This window comes from Corvus cornix, chromosome 7, assembly GCF_000738735.6.
Source record: "Corvus cornix cornix isolate S_Up_H32 chromosome 7, ASM73873v5, whole genome shotgun sequence".
In the NCBI taxonomy this organism is placed as follows: Eukaryota; Metazoa; Chordata; class Aves; order Passeriformes; family Corvidae; genus Corvus; species Corvus cornix.
Window position 1 is genome coordinate 33,687,232 of NC_046337.1, and position 13,250 is coordinate 33,700,481.

Sequence of the window (13,250 nt, forward strand, 5' to 3'; positions counted from 1 at the left end):
TATAACTGGGATATATAACTAGGACCAGGAGGGCAGGACGAGCCTCCCTCCCTCCCGCCGGCAGCAAGCACCCGCAGCCCGGCGGCCCCAGCCCCGCTCGGTACCACGGAGAGCTCCCTCCCTCTCCTCCTCCCTTTCTCCTAAAATGGAAAACCAAAAGTTTGCTACCGAACAGTCGTTTTCCCTTCCAAGTAGGAAAAAAAAAAAAAAATCTGAGGAATTTGTACACAGAAAAAGTTCTCTTGACAGCACAGAAGTTATGTGCACAAAGAATGATGCTGCTGCCCAAAAATACGAATAAATTACCATCTTGGCAATAAACACAAACCAAAGCCCAAAAGAAGTATTTCATTTCCAGGCAATTTCATTCACAGATCTTATTAATAGTGAACCTGATTGCTTTAGGAACTCAGGAGCAGCAGAAGGAAAAGCATATAAGAAGATTAGGTTAATACTATATTTAAGCATATGTAAGGACAGTGAACGAAATAGTGATTATTCACTCATTTAATTCAAGAAAAACAACTACTTACTAAGAATAGCTTTCAGGGGATGAGAGAAGATAAACTAGGCTGCACCAGGAAAAAAAAAAAACGACAGAGCTACAGTAGTACTCACTATCCCTCATTATCCATATTTGTCAGCACTGAGGTCTGGGGAAATCAACTTTGATATAAAAGCATCAAACAGGGACAAACTACCCAAAGGCTTTCAGACTAATGCACCCTTTCCGCTAGTTGGGAAGCTTTCCCAACTCATTATCATCCTCATGGAAAACAGCAGAGTTCTATTTAACATAACAGATTTTTGCAAGAGTTTCAAAGACATGAGAAAAAACAGATTTTGTGGATTTGATGGAAGGCCCTGACAGTCCTCGTGAAGTAGGGTGGGGGCTACTGGGGTTGAGCTCCCACCAGTTCAAGCATGTATGGTAGCTTATGGAGTGAAGACAGGATTTTCTCCACTTTCACAAAAGCTTTTTCTGGAGACGTCACCCCTTTGCCTGTACCTTGCCAGAAGCAAAGGCACACATTCCCAACCAGACCTTCCTGCTTTCACTTGCATCAGCTGTGCTTTTCTGTCTCACGTTCTTGAGAGCTGCCAACTCAGCAAAGGGTCCTGATTTAGCTTCTAATTAATCAAACTCTGAACACTCATTAGCGACACAAGCACAATCCAATCACAAATTTAGAGGCAGTGGACATGCCCTAGAGCTCATCTCTGCACTCACTCTCCTCCGAAGGGAGCCTGTGTACATTCTCCCACCCCCATCCCAGCTTAAGCACAGAGGTGGAGACATGCAGGACTGTCAAAGAATCATGGAATCATTAAGCCTGGAAAAGACCTCTCAGACCACTGAGTCTAACCAGGTCCACCACTAAACCACGCCCTATATGCCACATCTACATGTTTCTGTAGAATCAGAAGCATGTTCCCAACTCCAATTAAAATGCTGGTATACACACCCAACCCACAACTGCCAGGATCACTGGTTTGAGTTAACATTAATTTCCAGCTCCTCTTTGTTATCAAAACACAGTATCACATGACATCAAACTACAGAACACCACTTGGCACTGGTGAGCAGCGGGAGATAAAAAGCATCTGTAAAAGTATCACTACAAGAAGGTCTGTATAATACACATTAAATCCCACGAAAGCCTATCTGCTCTCAGCGCTGGAAGGATGGCTTTGCTGGCCATAAGAGTGCTTCTAACTAAGAGAGGGGCTGCAGCCCCAGAGAAGACATCAAAGCCACCACAGCTGAGAAAATACAATCGTTGTGCCACACAGCTGCTCTGAAAAGCTTACAGGTAAAAAAAAAAATAGGAATATGCTCTAGTCTAGCTGGAAAAGATGACTCCGGTTTAATAGAGAATATAACTGTGCAGTTGCCTGTGGCTCCATACCCGTGAACAACACCCAGACTTTGTGCAGACTCCACAGGCAACAGATCCGAGGGGCTGCAAACCTGCACAGAGTCAGCATCCAAAAGGGGCTGTTCAACCAGCTGACAAGTTTTAGCTACCAAAACTACCAAAATTTAAGGGAGAAAAATGCTATTTGTCTTCCAGATTCAGAAGCTATCACAAAGGAGATCTCTCCCTACTTAATACCCCTTGGTAATTTCCATACTGTGCAAAACACACGTGCTACCAAAGTGCTTTCCAGGTGTAAACTTGACTGAAGGTTATCAGGGTTATAAAAGTGAGTAAGCATCCAACAAAAGTGAAGTTATCTCCTCCTCCTTTGATCTCCCAGTGTGAGCTACTTGCGCCTATCAAGAGCAAGCTTTAAAACCTGGGCAGTGGAGAAGGGATATAACCCTGGTTCCCTCACAGAGCCAGCTTTATTATACAAGTTTCTCCCAAACAAAGCACAGTTCAGTCATCGGCTTATATTAATTCTTCTCATTTTTCAGAGATTTAAATATACCAGCAGTGATCCTTTATCTTTAGCTGTGAAAAACATGGCAACTCAAAGGCCAAAAGCAGCATTAAAATGTGTTATCTTACTCCAGTTTTGATCAGAATGCATTTTTTTCTTCCTATCCTGTGGACCACACTAAGGCTCCATCATCCACAGGGCTGTAATCTTCCCTCAAACCAAGCCTACAGAAGTATTTTCCTTCAGTATTCTCCCAAGTCTCTGGTAATTTCTGCTGCATAAATTTCATGATCTATGGTCCCGACCTTGGTGTTTATATTATCCCTAACTGGAGTCTTCCTCTAGAGTTGGTCACACTCATTTTCCACCTAATCTTCAAATTTTATTAATGAAAACATAGAGCTAATCATATTTTTTAATTAAAAGATCCGACTGTGCTCTTACTGGGAGCCATCTAAAGAGCTTTAGAGTTGTTTTATTAAGTACTCAGTACCTGTGCTCAGTATTTGAGGTGAAAAATTAAAGCTCATTTTGATACAGAATGGCCTCTATAAACAAGGTTTTATAAAATCTGCATGTAAAGAAAGAAGTCAAAGGTATTTTTCCCCTCTAATAGTTTTCCAGCAGATCGTGCACAAATATTAGAGCATAACTAAGCAAGTAAAAAGGCAGTGAAAGCTTAAACTTAAAGGCTCATTTGCTAATAAAGTTGAAGAGCTCAGTAAATCAACCTAAATCAAAATCAACTTCATTTTAGACACACAGAACACTTTCAGCAGAAGTCCTACAGAATGGCAAAGGCAGGTATTAATTATCTCTACAAATCTCAAAACCTACACAGACTAAATGGGAAAAAAACACTCCTAGTTGAGGCTGCCTCACAATTCCCATGCAAAAACTTCATTTTCACATTACATATGACAAATGAAAGAAACCAGTGTTTTGCATACTTGCTTGTTCTCTTTTTGATCAAATTTTAAACAGTTTATCTCTTTCCAGAGTTGATATGACAAAATTAATAGCAGAAAGGAGGAGCCATTGAAAAATTGAGTTTGGAACAAAGATAAATTGACATTGGTACAGTACTCACACGTAATTTTACCCAAGACCCATCACAAAATTGTTCATGCAACTTGGAAGTACCATAATAACAAAAGCACCAGGCAGCTAAGTAATCAGGAAGTACCTTCTGCCATGCAGCACCAAACTCACCCCCAACTGAGGAAGATTTCTAGTTTAAATTCAAAATATGGTATATTCCTCACGTTTTTTCCAAATGAGGATACTCTTCATCTTACCTAGGTCCAAGAACTCCATTCTGTTAAAATCTCTTTAAAATAAACTAAACCCAAAAATTCCTCTGCAATCTGCTAAGCAGCCCTTCCTTTTGCATCTCTGCCAAAAGCACTCTGCATGAAAAATCCTGACCCCGGTGCTTTCCTAAACCTATAAAAGGACATTATCCCAAACAACTGCAAGAGCCTTTAAGGGGAAATTTAAAACCTTCACTCATCTCCCTCATGCTTCAGCCCCCAGGGGCAGGGTGAGGGACTGTACCCAAACCTTTGCTTTTCTTCTATCACCTATGATGATGCAAGAGCGCTCGTTAGATCACTCCTCTCCACTTCCACAAAGGAAAACCACGGATACTCAGGAAAATAAGGACCTACCTTCTACTGGAACTACTTGTGAAACTTGATTTCCTGTTTCTCTCACTACCACAGAGATGCTCTGATGTCCAATAATATTTGCACTCCGGCAACAGCTTTTCTTTCAGCAGAGCACTCATCCGAGACTTCCTTCCTCACAGATTCCTGTGCTCACACAACTTCTCAGTACTTACCTGTAACATACCCACCCTCTTGTCAAACCTGACGGACTTTTCAAGGTGTTGACCAATTTCGTTCAAGAGCACTGACAGTGTGATGCCATGCAATGGGAAATCGAGCTTAGAGGCACAGGAAGATGGCCAGAGTTCCCAATAAAGACATTTTTAATGAAGCAATCCTGAGTTAAAAGCACAGACAGCTCTTCTCACTTCAGGAGACAGAACCACAAAGAGACCTAACCCTGGAGCATCAGGGAAGACATTTCTCCACAAGAAAAACAAAGCACCCTTCCTCTTCAAGCACATAAATTTTAAAAAATAAGTAAGCTGAAATAAAATGTAAAGAAAGAACATAACCCACAAAGACAAAACCATAACACTGTACACAGGAGAAGAAGCTTCTTGACTCAGAGCTCCTTGGCACTTCCACAGATGCTCAGTATCACACAGAAAAAAAAGCTCAGTAACAAGCAACTTCCACCAACACACACAATTAAAAGCAGCCCGACATTCCCAAGCCCCTCTAACCAGGTGATACTCACAGAGGACAGCTGTGGAATGAAGTTATTCCCCGGCTGTGCTGGCAGCGGGCTGGCCATGCATTCGAGGGGACAGCACTGAGTCACAGCCCAGGGCAGCCAGCACTGACTCAGCCCTGCGCTCCCGCCGGGAACAGAGGCTCAAGGTAACCCCGGCAGCTTTTGTGGAGGTGATGGATTCCCTTGGCATGGGGACACACACACACACACACCGCAGCTAACCCGGAGGCAGAGAATAGAAAAAGATCTCGAATCCCTTTGCAACCAGACATTCTTAAGAGGATGACTCTCCTGAGCATCTTCTGAGCTCAGCTCCCATAGTAGTAGCAGTTACATGGGTTTCTTTGGGGTTTTTTTTACCTTAATTATTACTTAAATGCACACATGTGCTACTGCTTTGGTCAGCTACAGCCCCAAATAGTCACAAGCTGGCTCCTGCTAGCTCCCAGAGCCTGCTGATGACCTCTTCAAGGACTTAAATTGCAAAAACAACTTTCTCATACCTACCGTACAAGAAACATTCACTAAAAGGATTTTTAAAATGTTAAATAGCAGGAAAGAGAAAAAAATGCAGCCACACTGTCTCCAAACAGGAAAGAAACTTGCTTTAAAATGTCATTTCACTTGCTTACATAATCATTTCACCAAGCTTTTTTTTTTTTTTTTTGGTCAGGCAGCATTTCTACTATAAAGGTACTTCCTTTAAAACCAAGATACATAAATAACAGCATCCACTAATAAATACAGCCCAAACCCACAGTTTCAATCTTCAGTATTTAAATATAAGCTGAAATCCACACTGCAGCAGCTGGATGGCCTGAATTTCAAATGTGCCAAGCACCTACTGGTTTCAGAAGTTGCAGAAACAGCAGGAAGTCTAGTCTTCATCAGACCACATTCTCAGGCATCCAAGCAAAGACCCTCAGGGTGCTGCACCCCAACCATTTCAAACACAAGAGGCATCAGCCTAACAAGACACTCACTGCAAGCACCTGGAGACAACCATTTCAGCCTCACCTGAAACTACCCTGGCACCTAGAAGCACCAACACACTCAACCCAGCCCCTGCAGTCAAGGAAATATTCCCTACAACCACCACTGTCATCCCCAAAACCTCCTCAAGTCACAGGTGACACCTCATAAAGATGATGCTGAGTTGCTGAGAGGGCATGTTACATTCATGGTCTGTCCCACAGCTCTCTCACAGCAGTGTTCACCATCACCCTGTTCAGCAGGAAGCCCTTGTTCCCGTGCAGGATTTCTGACTGATCATCTGGGAATAACCAGAGGCAGCAGTCTGCAGTTTGCCAAGTGTAGGCATGAGTTTGCTAGGAAACAGCAGAGCCTGACCTGGTCCCAGTCCCAAACTGGGTCTGAGCTAGTAAGCCCAGCCATTTAGGTTTTACTCACTTCAACCAAAACATGGGTGGCTTTTAAAACAGAAGAAAGACCCATTTAGTTATAATAAAAGTACTCCAGAAGACCTTTGTGCTCATAGCAAGTCAGAGGCCTGCCACTGACGGCTTACAGAATTGCATTTCCATTCCCAAAACACATACAGCCCGCAAAAGGGCACTAAACTTCCAACTGAGCAGATAAATCTGGATAACTGGGGGCAATATCAAAGAAGGGTCTGTGAGCACAGTGTGATCAAAGCTATGAGACACTCCTGTTTCAAACACTGAGCACAACGTCCTCTCTGGTACCTTCTCAGAAAACAACTGCTCACAGAGCAAACACTCCTCCTGGTGAAAAAGATGGCTATTTTTTCTCTCTTGAGCTGAGGAGCCAGTGCTCTTGAACATCAGCAACACAGAGAAGCCTTGGCCAGCATGCTGACTGCTGAAAGCAAACTTCAAAAAGCATGTGCGCATGAGAGGCTGGGCCAACACTCATCCGTCACGCTCTGATAAACCACGCAGCAAAATGTGAGAAAATTCCTCCTGCCATCCTTGCTCTCAACTCCTGAAAGCAAGAACAGTGCGCTCACACAGCTGCGCCCTGGGAGACTTGGGGAAGGTATCCCAGTAAGGAGCAGCACAGCCAGGATCACATCCAAGCTGCTCAGTCTCTGTCTTGTGGAAAACCATGGACCCAGAGCACAGATAAACAGGGCTCTGCACTGAATTCACGGAGGGCAGTGCCTCAGAGCAGGGGTGACGCACAGTCACCTGGCAGAGCCCACTGCTAGCCATCTCCATATGAGCATGGATTTCATGGAAAAACCAGGACTGCTCAACCTTTGGCTGCCCGTGGAGCAGTGGGAAGCTCTTCTGTGCAGCTGTGCCAGCCCTGAACAGCGAGGGTTACTGAGCCTTGCCTCTGGTCAGTGCACACAATTACACAGCGTAAGGGCCAAGAAACATAGTCCACTGCAGAAGGAAAAAAAAAGTTAGACAGAAGATTTGGCAGAACCCCCAAAGGCGTCTATCTCGGACATCCCAAAAGTAACAAGTCATTCAAGATATAACTTGTTTATACTACGAGGCTCATTACGACAGAGGCCTGCCTATTTTTAGAGGTGGATATTGCTACAATTGAGTGCTAGATAAACCCAAACAATTATTTTAAAACGGTATTCCATCACTAATTATTCTAAACATCTTGTGCGTCCAGGAAGGTTGGCCTGCTGCCACTCTCCAGCATAAAACAGCTCCAAGAACAACGCTACAACTTCACTCTCAGTCAGCAGTGACAGAGTAACTCACAGAGCAAGCAGGGTGCCTGTGGGATCCCAACAGCTCCAGTAAGCTCACCACCACTTGGATAAAATAAACAACAGTAAGAAATGAGACCCTAATCTTGTTTATGCTAAAAAATACATGAAGTTAGTTTTTTCTTTTATATACCACCAAGAAAAGGTGATAAAAATTAAGAAAAAAACAAGAAAAAAGAAAAAAAAGAGAAAAAAGCCCAGGCCAAGGACCAGCATGCCTGATGGTGGCTCATCCATCAATTCCGTGGTTTCACCAGCCTGAGTGCAGAGTCCTGAATGCTCTGTAGCCCTGCTCTGGCATGACCGGTGCTTCCCTCATCTGAGTCCTGAGAGGTACAAGATGAAGATGGGCAGAGAGCAGGGCTGGCCCAGGCTAGCGGTACCCCTCCATCACCAGGCACCAGACAGGTGCCCTTAGGAAGTCTTTTGCTTCGTTTTTTTAAGCAAACCAGACTTTTAAAAGCACAGTCACAGATCTCACGACTGCAGTTTTGTTCCAGCACAACACAAATCGAACCAAATGCCAAAGGAACAACGTAACCCACTGGGGGCCACGGCAACAGATGGAAAAGGGCTTTGGGGGGTTATCAAGCCGGGAAGGAAAGGCGCGTTTCACGCCCGAACTGCTCTCCAAAGACGCGCCGCCTCCCCACTGCAGAGGGCAGGCGGCGGTGCCGGGGGCGGCCGGACCCGGCGACGCCGGAGGAGCACGGCGGCGGCCCGGGGGCACCGGGAGAAGGGCAGGGCGGCCAAGCCCCGCCTCACGGCAGCGGGTGCCAGGCACAGGGGGTTTCCCGCTCCCCCGGGGCCCCGAGCGGCCGGGGCAGGCGCCGTGCCGGGCAGCCGGTCCCGCTGGGGAGCTGCCTCCGGATCGGGTGTCCGGGGCCAAACTTCCCGCCGTACCGCCACCCCCCCAAAATGGCCTCGACGCCGCCGCCGCGGCCCCTGCCCGGCTGAGCCCGCCCGGGCGCCCGCCCCCGCCGGGAACGGCCGGGCCCCGCTCCGCGCCGCACTGCACCCCCGCACCGGCACCTCCACCGCGGCCCAGCCGCGCAGCCCAATCGCGCTCAACAGGTACGGAGCGGCCGGACCAGCCGGCACCGGCACCTGCCACCGCGTCAGGACCTGGACAGGTCCCGCGGGGCGCTCCCGCCGCCGCCGCCGCCGCCGCCGCCGCAGCCGCAGCCGCAGCCCGGGCTCACCTCTCCCCGAGCCGCTGCCCGGACCCCGCCGCCGCCGCTCCGCCATGCGCGGTCCCCGCCGAGCCCCGCCGTCGCCGCGGCCCCGCTGCGCCGTCGCCGCCGCCGCCACGGCTCCGTGCGCGCGCCGCCGCCGACGTACAGGCCGCGCCGGACCTGCCAGCGGCGCGAGCCCCGCGCGCGTGGGGGCGGGGCCGCGGGGAGTGCCCTCGTTCCCATTGGCGGGACCGGGCGCGCGGGGGCGGGGCCTCGGGCGGTCCCGTCAATTCCCATTGGCGAGCCTGAACGCAAGCGGGGGCGGGGCCAAGGGCGCTCGCGCGCTCGCGCGCGGCGGAGACGGCAACGAGGGGCGAGGGGCGGGTTCGGCCGCTCGGGGGAGCCGGCGCTGATTGGGCGAGTGCGGGGCGGGGCCGGCTGGGGCGGGGCCGTGCTGTGCACGGTTCGCCCCCCCCGCGCCCTCAGCCCGTCCCGGCCGGGCCCGCCCGGAGCGCCGGGACGCCGACCCGCACCCCCACACTCTAAGGGGTGCTGGTACCACCCTTCACAGCTGCCGGGCATCCGGCACCCCCCGCGGGGCCCAAGCACTGAGCCTCTGCCATTCCAGCGTCATCCTGGATGCGGTGTCCGTGTCCGAGTGCATCCCACCACGCCAAGATAAGAAGGCCAGTGTTTTCCAGAAAGCAGTGGGAGAGCTCCACCCAAACACCATCAATAAAGTTCATCAGTGCTTCCACCATGTCAATGGCCCTTTATGTGTGTTAGGGCTTCAGGGGATCGTAAAAGGATTAAATAACTGCTCTAAAGTTTGGCTGTTTGTGACGGCAGGCTTAGAACAAAGGCATGTGGTCACCTGGGGAGCAGGTTTCTGACTTGCATGTTGCTCTTGACACAGAATCCCAGAAGGGATTAGGTTGGAAGGAACCTTAAAGCTCATCCCATTCCATCCTCTGCCACGAGCAGGGGCACCTTCCACTATTTCCTCCAAGCCCTATCCAACCTGGTCTGGAACACTTCAGGGATGGGGCAGCCACAGCTTCTCTGGGCAACCTGTGCCAGGGCCTCACCACCCTCAGAGCCAAGAATTTCATCCCAATATCCAATCTAAACCTACTCACTGTCAGTTTAAAACCACTGCATTTCATTGCAGTTTAAAGACATCTGCAGGTCTTGAACCAAGCTCAGCCCATGGGATGCTGCAGGACACAGAGGAATGCAACACTGGCCTTGCTCTTCCCAGTTTTTGTCAAATTTCAGGCTTGCAGCCTGATATCACTCCTTTGTCTCTGCCATTCAGAGCACTTTCATCATGTCCCAAAATCTCATTCCTGGCCACAGTTAACCACAGGCATCAACTGGTCAAAGAGAAATCTTAACTTTCTCAGCTTTCTGTCCCTTTGAGGTACCTGACCACCCTTTCAGTGAAGGAATTTTTTCCAAATATCCAATCTAAACCTCCCCTGGTACAGCTTGAGGCCGTTTCCTATGGTCCTGGATATGTGTTGACACGTCTTGCTGCATCAACCACCTTGACATTACTAAAACTTCATGCTGAGAACTCCGTGTGCTTTCTCACCTGTTTCTCCAGAGTGTTAGGGTTGTGACACCCACATTACCATGTCCTTTCAGTGCCCAATGAGGGCTCCAGGTGCAGCACTGGGTGGCTCGTGGCTTCTTCCTTCTCTCCCTGTTCTGGTGGGGTAAGGATCCATGCAGGCGTTCACACGGAGGGCAAAGAGGACCAGCGCAAAAGCCAGTGTTGGAAACAACAACCTATTTTTATACTTCCTTCTCGCAGGCACAACCCTTCACCTCTGCCCTGCTCGGGAGGAGCAGCACCAACGGGCAGGCTGCTTTTGGCTACTGATGCCTTCATCTCCAGGAATGCCTGTCTGTGTTTTCTTATCCTATTTTAAGCTCAGGGAATTTAACACTAACTACTGCATTTTCCCCCTGCCTTAGGATCAGCAGTGAAGCTACGAAACGAAACCACTTTCCTCAGTTCCACCTCTGTGTCACTGGCCAAAGTGGTTGTGTCCCACCAGGATGTTGGGAAAATCACTGCTGGACACAATCCTGTGCCATGTGCTCTGGATGACCCTGCCTGAGCTGGGAGGTTGGACAAGGTGACACATTGTGGTCCCTTCCAAGCTGACCTTGAAATGTGGCAGGGACAAGGGTGGGGTGGGAGGCAGAGTGTGTTCCCAGGCTCCTCATCCCTCTCAATGGCAGACCCAATTCCACCATGGATCAGCTGGCTCCCTGCCACTGTGGGATGAAAGAGGGTCCCTCCCCAAACAGCACTGGCCTTGCTGAGCTGAGACACTATGACTCAGTTACTGGTGCTTATGAAACATCACGTTTTCCCAAATCATTCAAACGTTGGTGTGGAGTTGTTTGGGTTTTTTTTTTGATTGGTTGGGATTTTTTTGGCTTTTTTTTTTTTTTCTGTAAACCCACTTTAATAAATGAATGGCTTTTTAACAATGGTTTTTTCATCAAAGTCCTGGGAAATCGGAAATATTAGGCAGTCAATCATAGAAGTGAGCATAGCACATTTCAAACACCAGAAGCCAAAAGCAGCTTCATGCTTTCCACACTCTGACAGTGATTTTCCACCTCAGGGAAACATGATTTGCAAACTGGTCTTGCTCCTTGGGGTCCCCACATGTGCTGAGCATATGCCTGTGTGCTAGTCCTGGTACACAGTTCTGCAATATGGATTCTCCATCCCACATCCACCATACTGGAGACACACCTTGCATCCTGCATGCCAATTCATGCAGACCTACTTTGAGAGTCCTTAACCTCACCTGAGGATGTGGTGGATGCACTGCCAGACCCAGCACCTCCTCCACCATTCTGTGCCACCAACCCAACAGAAGCTGCATCCCTGAAAAGCCCTGGCAGCAGATCCAAGCTTGGTAGTTTCTCCCTGCTGTCGCCATATGATCCTCAGCAGAGTATCTGCCAAGCCTGGGGAACGTGTTTCCAAATCCATGCTGCAAAAGGAAGGAGGGAGGATGTTTAACCCATTCCTTGCAGAGTGGCAAGCTGGCAGTCCTGTAGAAGGACAATGGCATCCTCAGCAGGGTGGTGGCTGCTGCTGTAGGACAACTGGGGAGCATAGCTGCCTAATCAAAGATTCAGCTGCATCATAGATGGTCTGTAATGTGAATTTCTAAGGCCAGCACATGCTTCAAGGCAGTTTGGCAGCTCCTCTTGCAGTAATCTGCTTGTGTAGACTCCTGAACAATGCCGAGGTGTGTCCTCGTGCCTACATGGTGTCCTGGGCTGGGTCTACAGGCAGGATGGTGATTCCAGACTGCCTGTGAGCACACAGATCAGGTGATAGACCAAGCAGAGTGCCCTGCCTGATGTCATCCAAGAGAAGAGCTGGATCAGGGCAGCCTCAAGACAGAGAGGCCCCTACACTGAGCTGGGGACACGTCCTAGAGACAGGGATCTCCATCCACAGGGATCTCCATCCTTGGGGTTGGAGGAAGAGTGACATCCAATGCAATTTCACAGGAGTACCAATGGTCCTGTCTTTTCACCCCACCTGCAGGGACCCCACTGTGGTACAGGGCAGAGGAAGGACTCTGGCTTCCCCTCACCCTCTCACACCCCCAGGCTGGGCAACCATAGGCATGGGGCTGTGTGGTGCCACCCATGGCAAAATGTCCCTTGGGGTCACAGTGGGCAGGCAGGACCAGAAGCCAAAATGCAGAACTACCTTGGGGACACTCTGAGCACTGCCCAGCAAGAGGTCATGAACCAACCTGCTCAGTGACCAACACAAGGCCAATTTTTAAACCATGAGCATCTAGGGAGGTTCTGGTCATGGCAGATGAGGTGCAGTGTAGGCTGGCTATTAATGCTCAGCTGCCAGGCCCTGGCACCAAGATAGACAGAGCTGACCTTTTGTGGAATTGTGACAAGAAGGGGTCAAAAAAATAAAAAAAGCAAAGTTAACATTGAAAATTAGGGGGAGGAAAAACTGGAAGCAAGATCCAGCAAGTGCTATTCAAGTACAAGAACATCTCTGGCTCAAAAATCCCAAGACATGGACTGTGAGAAGTTGGAAAAATGCATGGAAAAGGATTGCTTGAACTGGTTCACCACTTCTATTTACACTGGTCACCAGCAGCAGCAGCATCCAGAGCTCACCCCAGGTGCCTGCAGCATCCTCTGCTTGTCTGATGCACCTGCATTGCACACGGTCTTGGGGTGTATTCTCTTTATCTGAGAATGTATTTCCAAATTTGGCCAAACCAGCACAACACTGAGCAATGATGAGCATCCCATTCTTCACTTGGAGCCCACCACCAACATCAGGCATTGTGGGCACAGCACCCCCAAAAGCAGCACGAGCTCTACATTTACACAGAGGGCCAATAGGCAGGTGGAGGAACATCAACAGAGTTGTAAGAGTTAAGTGTCTTCCCATAGTAACACCTCCTGCTCCCAAAGCAAAGGGGTTCATGAGGCGGGCAGGGGTTGTTTTACCAGTGAAGGTGTTTAGATGAACCATCACATCAGTGAGCAGTGATTACATGTACCCAGGACAGCTGTAAACGCAT

The 13,250-nt window shown here is 49.0% G+C and overlaps 1 protein-coding gene across 1 annotated transcript in view; it reads right to left on the reverse strand.

Moving 5' to 3' along the window:
- ADARB1 (adenosine deaminase RNA specific B1) overlaps positions 1-8,735 on the reverse strand; it is a 63,790-nt gene extending 55,055 nt beyond the window's left edge. The window contains 1 exon segment of the mRNA XM_039554698.1: positions 8,674-8,735. The gene's annotated coding sequence lies outside the window, so the exon portion shown is untranslated.
- Between the last annotated feature and the right edge of the window lie 4,515 nt (positions 8,736-13,250).